The sequence below is a fragment of the Salmo salar genome, chromosome 21 (genome assembly GCF_965601325.2).
Source record: "Salmo salar chromosome 21, fSalSal1, whole genome shotgun sequence".
Lineage (NCBI taxonomy): Eukaryota > Metazoa > Chordata > Actinopteri > Salmoniformes > Salmonidae > Salmo > Salmo salar.
Window position 1 is genome coordinate 55,303,866 of NC_138311.1, and position 13,635 is coordinate 55,317,500.

Genomic DNA, 13,635 nt, shown 5'->3' on the forward strand with positions numbered 1-13,635 from the left:
GGTGGTATAGAGACTGGTGGTGGTATAGAGACTGGTGGTGGTACAGAGACTGGTGGTGGTACAGAGACTGGTGGTGGTATAAGGACTGGTGGTGGTATAGAGACTGGTGGTGGTATAGGGACTGGTGGTGGTATAGGGACTGGTGGTGGTATAGAGACTGGTGGTGGTATAGGGACTGGTGCTGGTATAGAGGTTGGTGGTACAGGGACTGGTGGTGGTATAGAGACTGCTGGTGGTACAGAAACTGCTGGTGGAATAGAGACTGCTGGTGGAATAGAGACTGGTGGTGGTACAGAGACTGGTGGTGGTATAGAGACTGCTGGTGGTACAGAGACTGGTGGTGGTGGTATAGAGACTGTTGGTGGTATAGAGACTGCTGGTGGTACAGAGACTGGTGGTGGAATAGAGACTGGTGCTGGTATAGAGACCGGTGGTACAGGGACTGGTGGTCGTATAAAGACTGGTGGTGGTACAGAGATTGGTGGTGGTATAGAGACTGGTGGTGGTATAGGGACTGGTGGTGGTATAGAGACTGGTGGTGGTATAGGGACTGGTGCTGGTATAGAGACTGGTGGTGGAATAGAGAATAGTGGTGGTATAGGGACTGGTGGTGGTATAGAGACTGGTGGTGGTATAGAGACTGGTGGTGGTGGTATAGAGACTGGTGGTGGTATAGAGACTGGTGGCGGTGGTATAGAGACTGGTGGTGGTGGTATAGAGACTGGTGGTGGTGGTATAGAGACTGGTGGTGGTGGTATAGAGACTGGTGGTGGTGGTATAGAGACTGGTGGTGGTATAGAGACTGGTTGTAATGGTATAGAGACTGGTGGTGGTGGTATAGAGACTGGTGGTGGTATAGAGACTGGTGGTTGTGGTATAGAGACTGGTGGTGGTAAAGAGACTGGTGTTGGTGGTATAGAGACTGGTGGTGGTGGTAAAGAGACTGGTGGTGGTATAGAGACTGGTGGTGGTGGTATAGAGACTGGTGGTGGTGGTATAGAGACTGGTGGTGGTATAGAGACTGGTGGTGGTATAGAGACTGGTGGTGGTATAGAGACTGGTGGTGGTATAGAGACTGGTGGAGGTGGTACAGAGACTGGTGGTGGTATAGAGACTGGTGGTGGTATAGGGACTGGTGGTGGTGTTACAGAGACTGGTGGTGGTATAGAGACTGGTGGTGGTATAGAGACTGGTGGTTGTATAGGGACTGGTGGTGGTATAGAGACTGGTGGTATAGAGACTGGTGGTGGTATAGAGACTGGTGGTGGTATAGAGACTGGTGGTGGTATAGGGACTGGTGCTGGTATAGAGACTGGTGGTACAGGGACTGGTGGTGGTATAGAGACTGGTGGTGGTATAGAGACTGATGGTGGTATAGAGACTGGTGGTGGTATAGAGACTGGTGGTGGTACAGAGACTGGTGGTGGTATAGAGACTGGTGGTGGTATAGAGACTGGTGGTGGTATAGAGACTGGTGGTGGTATAGAGACTGGTGGTGGTACAGAGACTGGTGGTGGTACAGAGACTGGTGGTGGTATAAGGACTGGTGGTGGTATAGAGACTGGTGGTGGTATAGGGACTGGTGGTGGTATAGGGACTGGTGGTGGTATAGAGACTGGTGGTGGTATAGGGACTGGTGCTGGTATAGAGGTTGGTGGTACAGGGACTGGTGGTGGTATAGAGACTGCTGGTGGTACAGAAACTGCTGGTGGAATAGAGACTGCTGGTGGAATAGAGACTGGTGGTGGTACAGAGACTGGTGGTGGTATAGAGACTGCTGGTGGTACAGAGACTAGTGGTGGTGGTATAGAGACTGTTGGTGGTATAGAGACTGCTGGTGGTACAGAGACTGGTGGTGGAATAGAGACTGGTGCTGGTATAGAGACCGGTGGTACAGGGACTGGTGGTCGTATAAAGACTGGTGGTGGTACAGAGATTGGTGGTGGTGTAGAGACTGGTGGTGGTATAGGGACTGGTGGTGGTATAGAGACTGGTGGTGGTATAGGGACTGGTGCTGGTATAGAGACTGGTGGTACAGGGGCTGGTGGTGGTATAGAGACTGGTGGTGGTATAGAGACTGATGGTGGTATAGAGACTGGTGGTGGTATAGAGACTGGTGGTGGTACAGAGACTGGTGGTGGTATAGAGACTGGTGGTGGTATAGAGACTGGTGGTGGTATAGAGACTGGTGGTGGTACAGAGACTGGTGGTGGTATAGAGACTGGTGGTGGTATAGGGACTGGTGGTGGTATAGAGACTGGTGGTGGTATAGAGACTGGTGGCGGTAAAGAGACTGGTGGTGGTATAAGGACTGGTGGTGGTATAGAGACTGGTGGTGGTATAGGGGCTGGTGGGGGTATAGGGACTGGTGGTGGTATAGAGACTGGTGGTGGTATAGGGACTGGTGCTGGTATAGAGACTGGTGGTACAGGGACTGGTGGTGGTATAGAGACTGGTGGTGGTATAGAGACTGGTGGTGGTATAGAGACTGCTGGTGGTACAGAGCCTGCTGGTGGAATAGAGACTGCTGGTGGAATAGAGACTGGTGGTGGTACAGAGACTGGTGGTGGTATAGAGACTGCTGGTGGTACAGAGACTGGTGGTGGTGGTATAGAGACTGTTTGTGGTATAGAGACTGGTGGTGGTACAGAGATTGGTGGTGGTACAGGGACTGGTGGTGGTATAGAGACTGGTGGTGGTATAGAGACTGGTGGTGGTATAGGGACTGGTGGTGGTATAGAGACTGGTGGTGGTATAGAGACTGGTGGTGGTACAGAGACTGGTGGTGGTATAGAGACTGGTGGTGGTACAGGGACTGGTGGTGGTATAGAGACTGAGGGTGGTATAGAGACTGGTTGTGGTGGTATAAAGACTGGTGGTGGTACAGAGACTGGTGGAGGTGGTATATAGACTGGTGGTGGTATAGAGATTGGTGGTGGTATAGAGACTGGTGGTGGTACAGAGACTGGTGGTGGTATAGAGACTGGTGGTGGTACAGGGACTGGTGGTGGTATAGAGACTGAGGGTGGTATAGAGACTGGTTGTGGTTCTATAAAGACTGGTGGTGGTACAGAGACTGGTGGTGGTGGTATATAGACTGGTGGTGGTATAGGGACTGGTGGTGGTATAGAGACTGGTGGTGGTGGTATAGAGACAGGTGATGGTATAGAGACTGGTGGTGGTACAGGGACTGGTGGTGGTATAGAGACTGGTGGTGGTATAGAGACTGGTGGTGGTATAGAGACTGATGGTGGTGGTATAGAGACTGGTGGTGGTATAGAGACTGGTGGTGGTATAGAGACTGGTGGTGGTACAGAGACTGGTGGTGGTATAGAGACTGGTGGTGGTACAGAGACTGGTGGTGGTATAGAGACTGGTGTTGGTACAGAGACTGGTGGTGGTACAGAGACTGGTGGTGGTATAGAGACTGGTGGTGGTGCAGACACTGGTGTTGGTAAAGAGACTGGTGTTGGTATAGAGACTGGTGGTGGTACAGAGACTGGTGGTATAGAGAAAATTGGTGGTGGTATAGAGACTGTTGGTGGTACAGGGACTGGTGGTGGTATAGAGACTGGTGGTGGTACAGGGACTGGTGGTGGTAAAGAGACTGGTGGTGGTATAGAGACTGGTGGTGGTACAGAGACTGGTGGTGGTATAGAGACTGGTGGTGGTATAGAGACTGGTGGTGGTATAGAGACTGGTGGTGGTATAGGGACTGGTGGTGGTATAGAGACTGGTGGTGGTATAGAGACTGGTGGTGGTATAGAGACTGGTGGTGGTACAGAGACTGGTGGTGGTATAGAGACTGGTGGTGGTACAGGGACTGGTGGTGGTATAGAGACTGAGGGTGGTATAGAGACTGGTTGTGGTGGTATAAAGACTGGTGGTGGTACAGAGACTGGTGGAGGTGGTATATAGACTAGTGGTGGTATAGAGACTGGTGGTGATATAGAGACTGGTGGTGGTATAGAGATTGGTGGTGGTACAGAGACTGGTGGTGGTATAGAGACTGGTGGTGGTATAGAGATTGATGGTGGTACAGAGATTGGTGGTGGTACAGGGACTGGTGGTGGTATAGAGACTGAGGGTTGTATAGAGACTGGTTGTGGTGGTATAAAGACTGGTGGTGGTACAGAGACTGGTGGTGGTGGTATATAGACTGGTGGTGGTATAGGGACTGGTGGTGGTATAGAGACTGGTGGTGTTGGTATAGAGACTGGTGATGGTATAGAGACTGGTGGTTGTATAGGGACTGGTGGTGGTATAGAGACTGGTGGTATAGAGACTGGTGGTGGTATAGAGACTGGTGGTGGTATAGAGACTGGTGGTGGTATAGAGACTGGTGGTGGTATAGGGACTGGTGCTGGTATAGAGACTGGTGGTACAGGGACTGGTGGTGGTATAGAGATTGGTGGTGGTGGTATAGAGACTGGTGGTGGTAAAGAGACTGGTGGTGGTGGTATAGAGACTGGTGGTGGTGGTATAGAGACTGGTGGTGGTTGTATAGAGACTGGTGGTGGTGGTATAGAGACTGGTGGTGGTAAAGAGACTGGTGGTGGTGTAGAGACTGGTGGTGGTGGTAAAGAGACTGGTGGTGGTATAGAGACTGGTGGTGGTGGTATAGAGACTGGTGGTGGTATAGAGACTGGTGGTGGTATAGAGACTGGTGGTGGTAAAGAGACTGGTGGTGGTATAGAGACTGGTGGTGGTACAAGGACTGGTGGTGGTATAGAGACTGGTGGTGGTATAGAGACTGGTGGTGGTATAGAGACTGGTGGTGGTATAGGGACTGGTGGTGGTATAGAGACTGGTGGTGGTATAGAGACTGGTGGTGGTATAGACACTGGTGGTGGTATAGAGACTGGTGGTGGTATAGAGTCTGGTGGTGGTACAGAGACTGGTGGTGGTACAGAGACTGGTGGTGGTATAAGGACTGGTGGTGGTATAGAGACTGGTGGTGGTATAGGGACTGGTGGTGGTATAGGGACTGGTGGTGGTATAGAGACTGGTGGTGGTATAGGGACTGGTGCTGGTATAGAGGTTGGTGGTACAGGGACTGGTGGTGGTATAGAGACTGCTGGTGGTACAGAAACTGCTGGTGGAATAGAGACTGATGGTGGAATAGAGACTGGTGGTGGTACAGAGACTGGTGGTGGTATAGAGACTGCTGGTGGTACAGAGACTGGTGGTGGTGGTATAGAGACTGTTGGTGGTATAGAGACTGCTGGTGGTACAGAGACTGGTGGTGGAATAGAGACTGGTGCTGGTATAGAGACCGGTGGTACAGGGACTGGTGGTCGTATAAAGACTGGTGGTGGTACAGAGATTGGTGGTGGTATAGAGACTGGTGGTGGTATAGGGACTGGTGGTGGTATAGAGACTGGTGGTGGTATAGGGACTGGTGCTGGTATAGAGACTGGTGGTACAGGGGCTGGTGGTGGTATAGAGACTGGTGGTGGTATAGAGACTGATGGTGGTATAGAGACTGGTGGTGGTATAGAGACTGGTGGTGGTACAGAGACTGGTGGTGGTATAGAGACTGGTGGTGGTATAGAGACTGGTGGTGGTATAGAGACTGGTGGTGGTACAGAGACTGGTGGTGGTATAGGGACTGGTGGTGGTATAGAGACTGGTGGTGGTATAGAGACTGGTGGCGGTAAAGAGACTGGTGGTGGTATAAGGACTGGTGGTGGTATAGAGACTGGTGGTGGTATAGGGGCTGGTGGGGGTATAGGGACTGGTGGTGGTATAGAGACTGGTGGTGGTATAGAGACTGGTGCTGGTATAGAGACTGGTGGTACAGGGACTGGTGGTGGTATAGAGACTGGTGGTGGTATAGAGACTGGTGGTGGTATAGAGACTGCTGGTGGTACAGAGGCTGCTGGTGGAATAGAGACTGCTGGTGGAATAGAGACTGGTGGTGGTACAGAGACTGGTGGTGGTATAGAGACTGCTGGTGGTACAGAGACTGGTGGTGGTGGTATAGAGACTGTTTGTGGTATAGAGACTGGTGGTGGTACAGAGATTGGTGGTGGTACAGGGACTGGTGGTGGTATAGAGACTGGTGGTGGTATAGAGACTGGTGGTGGTATAGGGACTGGTGGTGGTATAGAGACTGGTGGTGGTATAGAGACTGGTGGTGGTACAGAGACTGGTGGTGGTATAGAGACTGGTGGTGGTACAGGGACTGGTGGTGGTATAGAGACTGAGGGTGGTATAGAGACTGGTTGTGGTGGTATAAAGACTGGTGGTGGTACAGAGACTGGTGGAGGTGGTATATAGACTGGTGGTGGTATAGAGATTGGTGGTGGTATAGAGACTGGTGGTGGTACAGAGACTGGTGGTGGTATAGAGACTGGTGGTGGTACAGGGACTGGTGGTGGTATAGAGACTGAGGGTGGTATAGAGACTGGTTGTGGTTCTATAAAGACTGGTGGTGGTACAGAGACTGGTGGTGGTGGTATATAGACTGGTGGTGGTATAGGGACTGGTGGTGGTATAGAGACTGGTGGTGGTGGTATAGAGACAGGTGATGGTATAGAGACTGGTGGTGGTACAGGGACTGGTGGTGGTATAGAGACTGGTGGTGGTATAGAGACTGGTGGTGGTATAGAGACTGATGGTGGTGGTATAGAGACTGGTGGTGGTATAGAGACTGGTGGTGGTATAGAGACTGGTGGTGGTACAGAGACTGGTGGTGGTATAGAGACTGGTGGTGGTACAGAGACTGGTGGTGGTATAGAGACTGGTGTTGGTACAGAGACTGGTGGTGGTACAGAGACTGGTGGGGGTATAGAGACTGGTGGTGGTGCAGACACTGGTGTTGGTAAAGAGACTGGTGTTGGTATAGAGACTGGTGGTGGTACAGAGACTGGTGGTATAGAGAAAATTGGTGGTGGTATAGAGACTGTTGGTGGTACAGGGACTGGTGGTGGTATAGAGACTGGTGGTGGTACAGGGACTGGTGGTGGTAAAGAGACTGGTGGTGGTATAGAGACTGGTGGTGGTACAGAGACTGGTGGTGGTATAGAGACTGGTGGTGGTATAGAGACTGGTGGTATAGAGACTGGTGGTGGTATAGGGACTGGTGGTGGTATAGAGACTGGTGGTGGTATAGAGACTGGTGGTGGTATAGAGACTGGTGGTGGTATAGAGACTGGTGGTGGTACAGAGACTGGTGGTGGTATAGAGACTGGTGGTGGTACAGGGACTGGTGGTGGTATAGAGACTGAGGGTGGTATAGAGACTGGTTGTGGTGGTATAAAGACTGGTGGTGGTACAGAGACTGGTGGAGGTGGTATATAGACTAGTGGTGGTATAGAGACTGGTGGTGATATAGAGACTGGTGGTGGTATAGAGATTGGTGGTGGTACAGAGACTGGTGGTGGTATAGAGACTGGTGGTGGTATAGAGATTGGTGGTGGTACAGAGATTGGTGGTGGTACAGGGACTGGTGGTGGTATAGAGACTGAGGGTGGTATAGTGACTGGTTGTGGTACAGAGACTGGTGGTGGTGGTATAGGGACTGGTGGTGGTATAGAGACTGGTGGTGTTGGTATAGAGACTGGTGATGGTATAGAGACTGGTGGTTGTATAGGGACTGGTGGTGGTATAGAGACTGGTGGTATAGAGACTGGTGGTGGTATAGAGACTGGTGGTGGTATAGAGACTGGTGGTGGTATAGGGACTGGTGCTGGTATAGAGACTGGTGGTACAGGGACTGGTGGTGGTATAGAGATTGGTGGTGGTGGTATAGAGACTGGTGGTGGTAAAGAGACTGGTGGTGGTGGTATAGAGACTGGTGGTGGTGGTATAGAGACTGGTGGTGGTGGTATAGAGACTGGTGGTGGTGGTATAGAGACTGGTGGTGGTAAAGAGACTGGTGGTGGTGTAGAGACTGGTGGTGGTGGTAAAGAGACTGGTGGTGGTATAGAGACTGGTGGTGGTGGTATAGAGACTGGTGGTGGTATAGAGACTGGTGGTGGTATAGAGACTGGTGGTGGTAAAGAGACTGGTGGTGGTATAGAGACTGGTGGTGGTACAAGGACTGGTGGTGGTATAGAGACTGGTGGTGGTATAGAGACTGGTGGTGGTATAGAGACTGGTGGTGGTATAGGGACTGGTGGTGGTATAGAGACTGGTGGTGGTATAGAGACTGGTGGTGGTATAGACACTGGTGGTGGTATAGAGACTGGTGGTGGTGGTACAGAGACTGGTGGTGGTATAGAGACTGGTGGTGGTATAGGGACTGGTGGTGGTGGTACAGAGACTGGTGGTGGTATAGAGACTGGTGGTGGTATAGAGGCTGGTGGTGGAATAGAGACTAGTGGTGGTATAGGGAGTGGTGGTGGTATAGAGACTGGTGGTGGTATAGAGACTGGTGGTGGTGGTATAGAGACTGGTGGTGGTATAGAGACTGGTGGCGGTGGTATAGAGACTGGTGGCGGTGGTATAGAGACTGGTGGTGGTGGTATAGAGACTGGTGTTGGTGGTATAGAGACTGGTGGTGGTATAGAGACTGGTGGTAATGGTATAGAGACTGGTGGTGGTATAGAGACTGGTGGTGGTATAGAGACTGGTGGTGGTGGTATAGAGACTGGTGGTGGTAAAGAGACTGGTGTTGGTGGTATAGAGACTGGTGGTGGTGGTAAAGAGACTGGTGGTGGTATAGAGACTGGTGGTGGTGGTATAGAGACTGGTGGTGGTATAGAGACTGGTGGTGGTATAGAGACTGGTGGTGGTATAGAGACTGGTGGTGGTATAGAGACTGGTGGTGGTGGTATAGAGACTGGTGGTGGTATAGAGACTGGTGGTGGTATAGAGACTGGTGGTGGTATAGGGACTGGTGGTGGTGGTACAGAGACTGGTGGTGGTATAGAGACTGGTGGTGGTATAGAGACTGGTGGTTGTATAGGGACTGGTGGTGGTATAGAGACTGGTGGTATAGAGACTGGTGGTGGTATAGAGACTGGTGGTGGTATAGAGACTGGTGGTGGTATAGGGACTGGTGCTGGTATAGAGACTGGTGGTACAGGGACTGGTGGTGGTATAGAGACTGGTGGTGGTATAGAGACTGATGGTGGTATAGAGACTGGTGGTGGTATAGAGGCTGGTGGTGGTACAGAGACTGCTGGTGGTATAGAGACTGGTGGTGGTATAGAGACTGGTGGTGGTATAGAGACTGGTGGTGGTATAGAGACTGGTGGTGGTGGTATATAGACTGGTGGTGGTATAGGGACTGGTGGTGGTATAGAGACTGGTGGTGTTGGTATAGAGACAGGTGATGGTATAGAGACTGGTGGTTGTATAGGGACTGGTGGTGGTATAGAGACTGGTGGTATAGAGACTGGTGGTGGTATAGAGACTGGTGGTGGTATAGAGACTGGTGGTGGTATAGGGACTGGTGCTGGTATAGAGACTGGTGGTACAGGGACTGGTGGTGGTATAGAGACTGGTGGTGGTGGTATAGAGACTGGTGGTGGTAAAGAGACTGGTGGTGGTGGTATAGAGACTGGTGGTGGTGGTATAGAGACTGGTGGTGGTGGTATAGAGACTGGTGGTGGTGGTATAGAGACTGGTGGTGGTAAAGAGACTGGTGGTGGTGTAGAGACTGGTGGTGGTGGTAAAGAGACTGGTGGTGGTATAGAGACTGGTGGTGGTGGTATAGAGACTGGTGGTGGTTTAGAGACTGGTGGTGGTGTAGAGACTGGTGGTGGTAAAGAGACTGGTGGTGGTATAGAGACTGGTGGTGGTACAAGGACTGGTGGTGGTATAGAGACTGGTGGTGGTATAGAGACTGGTGGTGGTATAGAGACTGGTGGTGGTATAGGGACTGGTGGTGGTATAGAGACTGGTGGTGGTATAGAGACTGGTGGTGGTGGTATAGAGACTGGTGGTGGTATAGACACTGGTGGTGGTATAGAGACTGGTGGTGGTGGTACAGAGACTGGTGGTGGTATAGAGACTGGTGGTGGTATAGGGACTGGTGGTGGTGGTACAGAGACTGGTGGTGGTATAGAGACTGGTGGTGGTATAGAGACTGGTGGTGGAATAGAAACTAGTGGTGGTATAGGGACTGGTGGTGGTATAGAGACTGGTGGTGGTATAGAGACTGGTGGTGGTGGTATAGAGACTGGTGGTGTTATAGAGACTGGTGGCGGTGGTATAGAGACTGGTGGTGGTGGTATAGAGACTGGTGGTGGTGGTATAGAGACTGGTGGTGGTGGTATAGAGACTGGTGGTGGTGGTATAGAGACTGGTGGTGGTATAGAGACTGGTGGTAATGGTATAGAGACTGGTGGTGGTGGTATAGAGACTGGTGGTGGTATAGAGACTGGTGGTGGTGGTATAGAGACTGGTGGTGGTAAAGAGACTGGTGTTGGTGGTATAGAGACTGGTGGTGGTGGTAAAGAGACTGGTGGTGGTATAGAGACTGGTGGTGGTGGTATAGAGACTGGTGGTGGTATAGAGACTGGTGGTGGTATAGAGACTGGTGGTGGTATAGAGAATGGTGGTGGTATAGAGACTGGTGGTGGTGGTATAGAGACTGGTGGTGGTATAGAGACTGGTGGTGGTATAGAGACTGGTGGTGGTATAGAGACTGGTGGTGGTATAGAGACTGGTGGTGGTGGTATAGAGACTGGTGGTGGTATAGAGACTGGTGGTGGTGGTACAGAGACTGGTGGTGGTATAGGGACTGGTGGTGGTGGTACAGAGACTGGTGGTGGTATAGAGACTGGTGGTGGTATAGAGACTGGTGGTTGTATAGGGACTGGTGGTGGTATAGAGACTGGTGGTATAGAGACTGGTGGTGGTATAGAGACTGGTGGTGGTATAGAGACTGGTGGTGGTATAGGGACTGGTGCTGGTATAGAGACTGGTGGTACAGGGACTGGTGGTGGTATAGAGACTGGTGGTGGTATAGAGACTGATGGTGGTATAGACACTGGTGGTGGTATAGAGACTGGTGGTGGTATAGGGACTGATGGTGGTACAGAGACTGCTGGTGGTATAGAGACTGGTGGTGGTATAGAGACTGGTGGTGGTATAGAGACTGGTGGTGGTATAGAGACTGGTGGTGGTACAGAGACTGGTGGTGGTACAGAGACTGGTGGTGGTATAAGGACTGGTGGTGGTGTAGAGACTGGTGGTGGTATAGGGACTGGTGGGGGTATAGGGACTGGTGGTGGTATAGAGACTGGTGGTGGTATAGGGACTGGTGCTGGTATAGAGGTTGGTGGTACAGGGACTGGTGGTGGTATAGAGACTGCTGGTGGTACAGAGACTGCTGGTGGAATAGAGACTGCTGGTGGAATAGAGACTGGTGGTGGTACAGAGACTGGTGGTGGTATAGAGACTGCTGGTGGTACAGAGACTGGTGGTGGTGGTATAGAGACTGTTGGTGGTATAGAGACTGCTAGTGGTACAGAGACTGGTGGTGGAATAGAGTCTGGTGCTGGTATAGAGACCGGTGGTACAGGGACTGGTGGTCGTATAAAGACTGGTGGTGGTACAGAGATTGGTGGTGGTATAGAGACTGGTGGTGGTATAGGGACTGGTGGTGGTATAGAGACTGGTGGTGGTATAGGGACTGGTGCTGGTATAGAGACTGGTGGTACAGGGACTGGTGGTGGTATAGAGACTGGTGGTGGTATAGAGACTGATGGTGGTATAGAGACTGGTGGTGGTATAGAGACTGGTGGTGGTATAGAGACTGGTGGTGGTATAAAGACTGGTGGTGGTATAGAGACTGGTGGTGGTACAGAGACTGGTGGTGGTACAGAGACTGGTGGTGGTATAAGGACTGATGGTGGTATAGAGACTGGTGGTGGTATAGGGACTGGTGGGGGTATAGGGACTGGTGGTGGTATAGACACTGGTGGTGGTATAGGGACTGGTGCTGGTATAGAGACTGGTGGTACAGGGACTGGTGGTGGTATAGAGACTGGTGGTGGTATAGAGACTGGTGGTGGTATAGAGACTGCTGGTGGTACAGAGCCTGCTGGTGGAATAGAGACTGCTGGTGGAATAGAGACTGGTGGTGGTACAGAGACTGGTGGTGGTATAGAGACTGCTGGTGGTACAGAGACTGGTGGTGGTGGTATAGAGACTGTTGGTGGTATAGAGACTGCTGGTGGTACAGAGACTGGTGGTGGAATAGAGACTGGTGCTGGTATAGAGACCGGTGGTACAGGGACTGGTGGTCGTATAAAGACTGGTGGTGGTACAGAGACGGGTGGTGGTATAGAGACTGGTGGTGGTATAGGGACTGGTGGTGGTATAGAGACTGGTGGTGGTATAGAGACTGGTGGTGGTACAGAGATTGGTGGTGGTACAGGGACTGGTGGTGGTATAGAGACTGGTGGTGGTATAGAGACTGGTGGTGGTATAGAGATTGGTGGTGGTACAGAGACTGGTGGTGGTATAGAGACTGGTGGTGGTACAGGGACTGGTGGTGGTATAGAGACTGAGGGTGGTATAGAGACTGGTTGTGGTTCTATAAAGACTGGTGGTGGTACAGAGACTGGTGGTGGTGGTATATAGACTGGTGGTGGTATAGGGACTGGTGGTGGTGGTATAGAGACAGGTGATGGTATAGAGACTGGTGGTGGTGGTATAGAGACTGGTGGTGGTATAGAGACTGGTGGTGGTATAGAGACTGGTGGTGGTATAGAGACTGGTGGTGGTATAGAGACTGGTGGTGGTGGTATAGAGACTGGTGGTGGTATAGAGACTGGTGGTGGTATAGAGACTGGTGGTGGTACAGAGACTGGTGGTGGTATAGAGACTGGTGGTGGTATAGAGACTGGTGGTGGTGGTATAGAGACTGGTGATGGTATAGAGACTGGTGGTGGTATAGAGACTGGTGGTGGTACAGAGACTGGTGGTGGTACAGAGACTGGTGGTGGTGGTATAGAGACTGGTGGTGGTATAGAGACTGGTGGTGGTATAGAGACTGGTGGTGGTACAGAGACTGGTGGTGGTGGTATAGAGACTGGTGGTGGTGGTACAGAGACTGGTGGTGGTATAGAGACTGGTGGTGGTGCAGACACTGGTGTTGGTAAAGAGACTGGTGTTGGTATAGAGACTGGTGGTGGTACAGAGACTGGTGGTATAGAGACTGGTGGTGGTATAGAGACTGTTGGTGGTACAGGGACCGGTGGTGGTATAGAGACTGGTGGTGGTACAGGGACTGGTGGTGGTAAAGAGACTGGTGGTGGCATAGAGACTGGTGGTGGTACAGAGACTGGTGGTGGTATAGAGACTGGTGGTGGTATAGGGACTGGTGGTGTTATAGAGACTGGTGGTGGTATAGAGACTGGTGGTGGTACAGAGATTGGTGGTGGTACAGGGACTGGTGGTGGTATAGAGACTGGTGGTGGTATAGAGACTGGTGGTGGTATAGGGACTGGTGGTGGTATAGAGACTGGTGGTGGTATAGAGACTGGTGGTGGTATAGAGACTGGTGGTGGTACAGAGACTGGTGGTGGTATAGAGACTGGTGGTGGTACAGGGACTGGTGGTGGTATAGAGACTGAGGGTGGTATAGAGACTGGTTGTGGTGGTATAAAGACTGGTGGTGGTACAGAGACTGGTGGAGGTGGTATATAGACTGGTGGTGGTATATAGACTGGT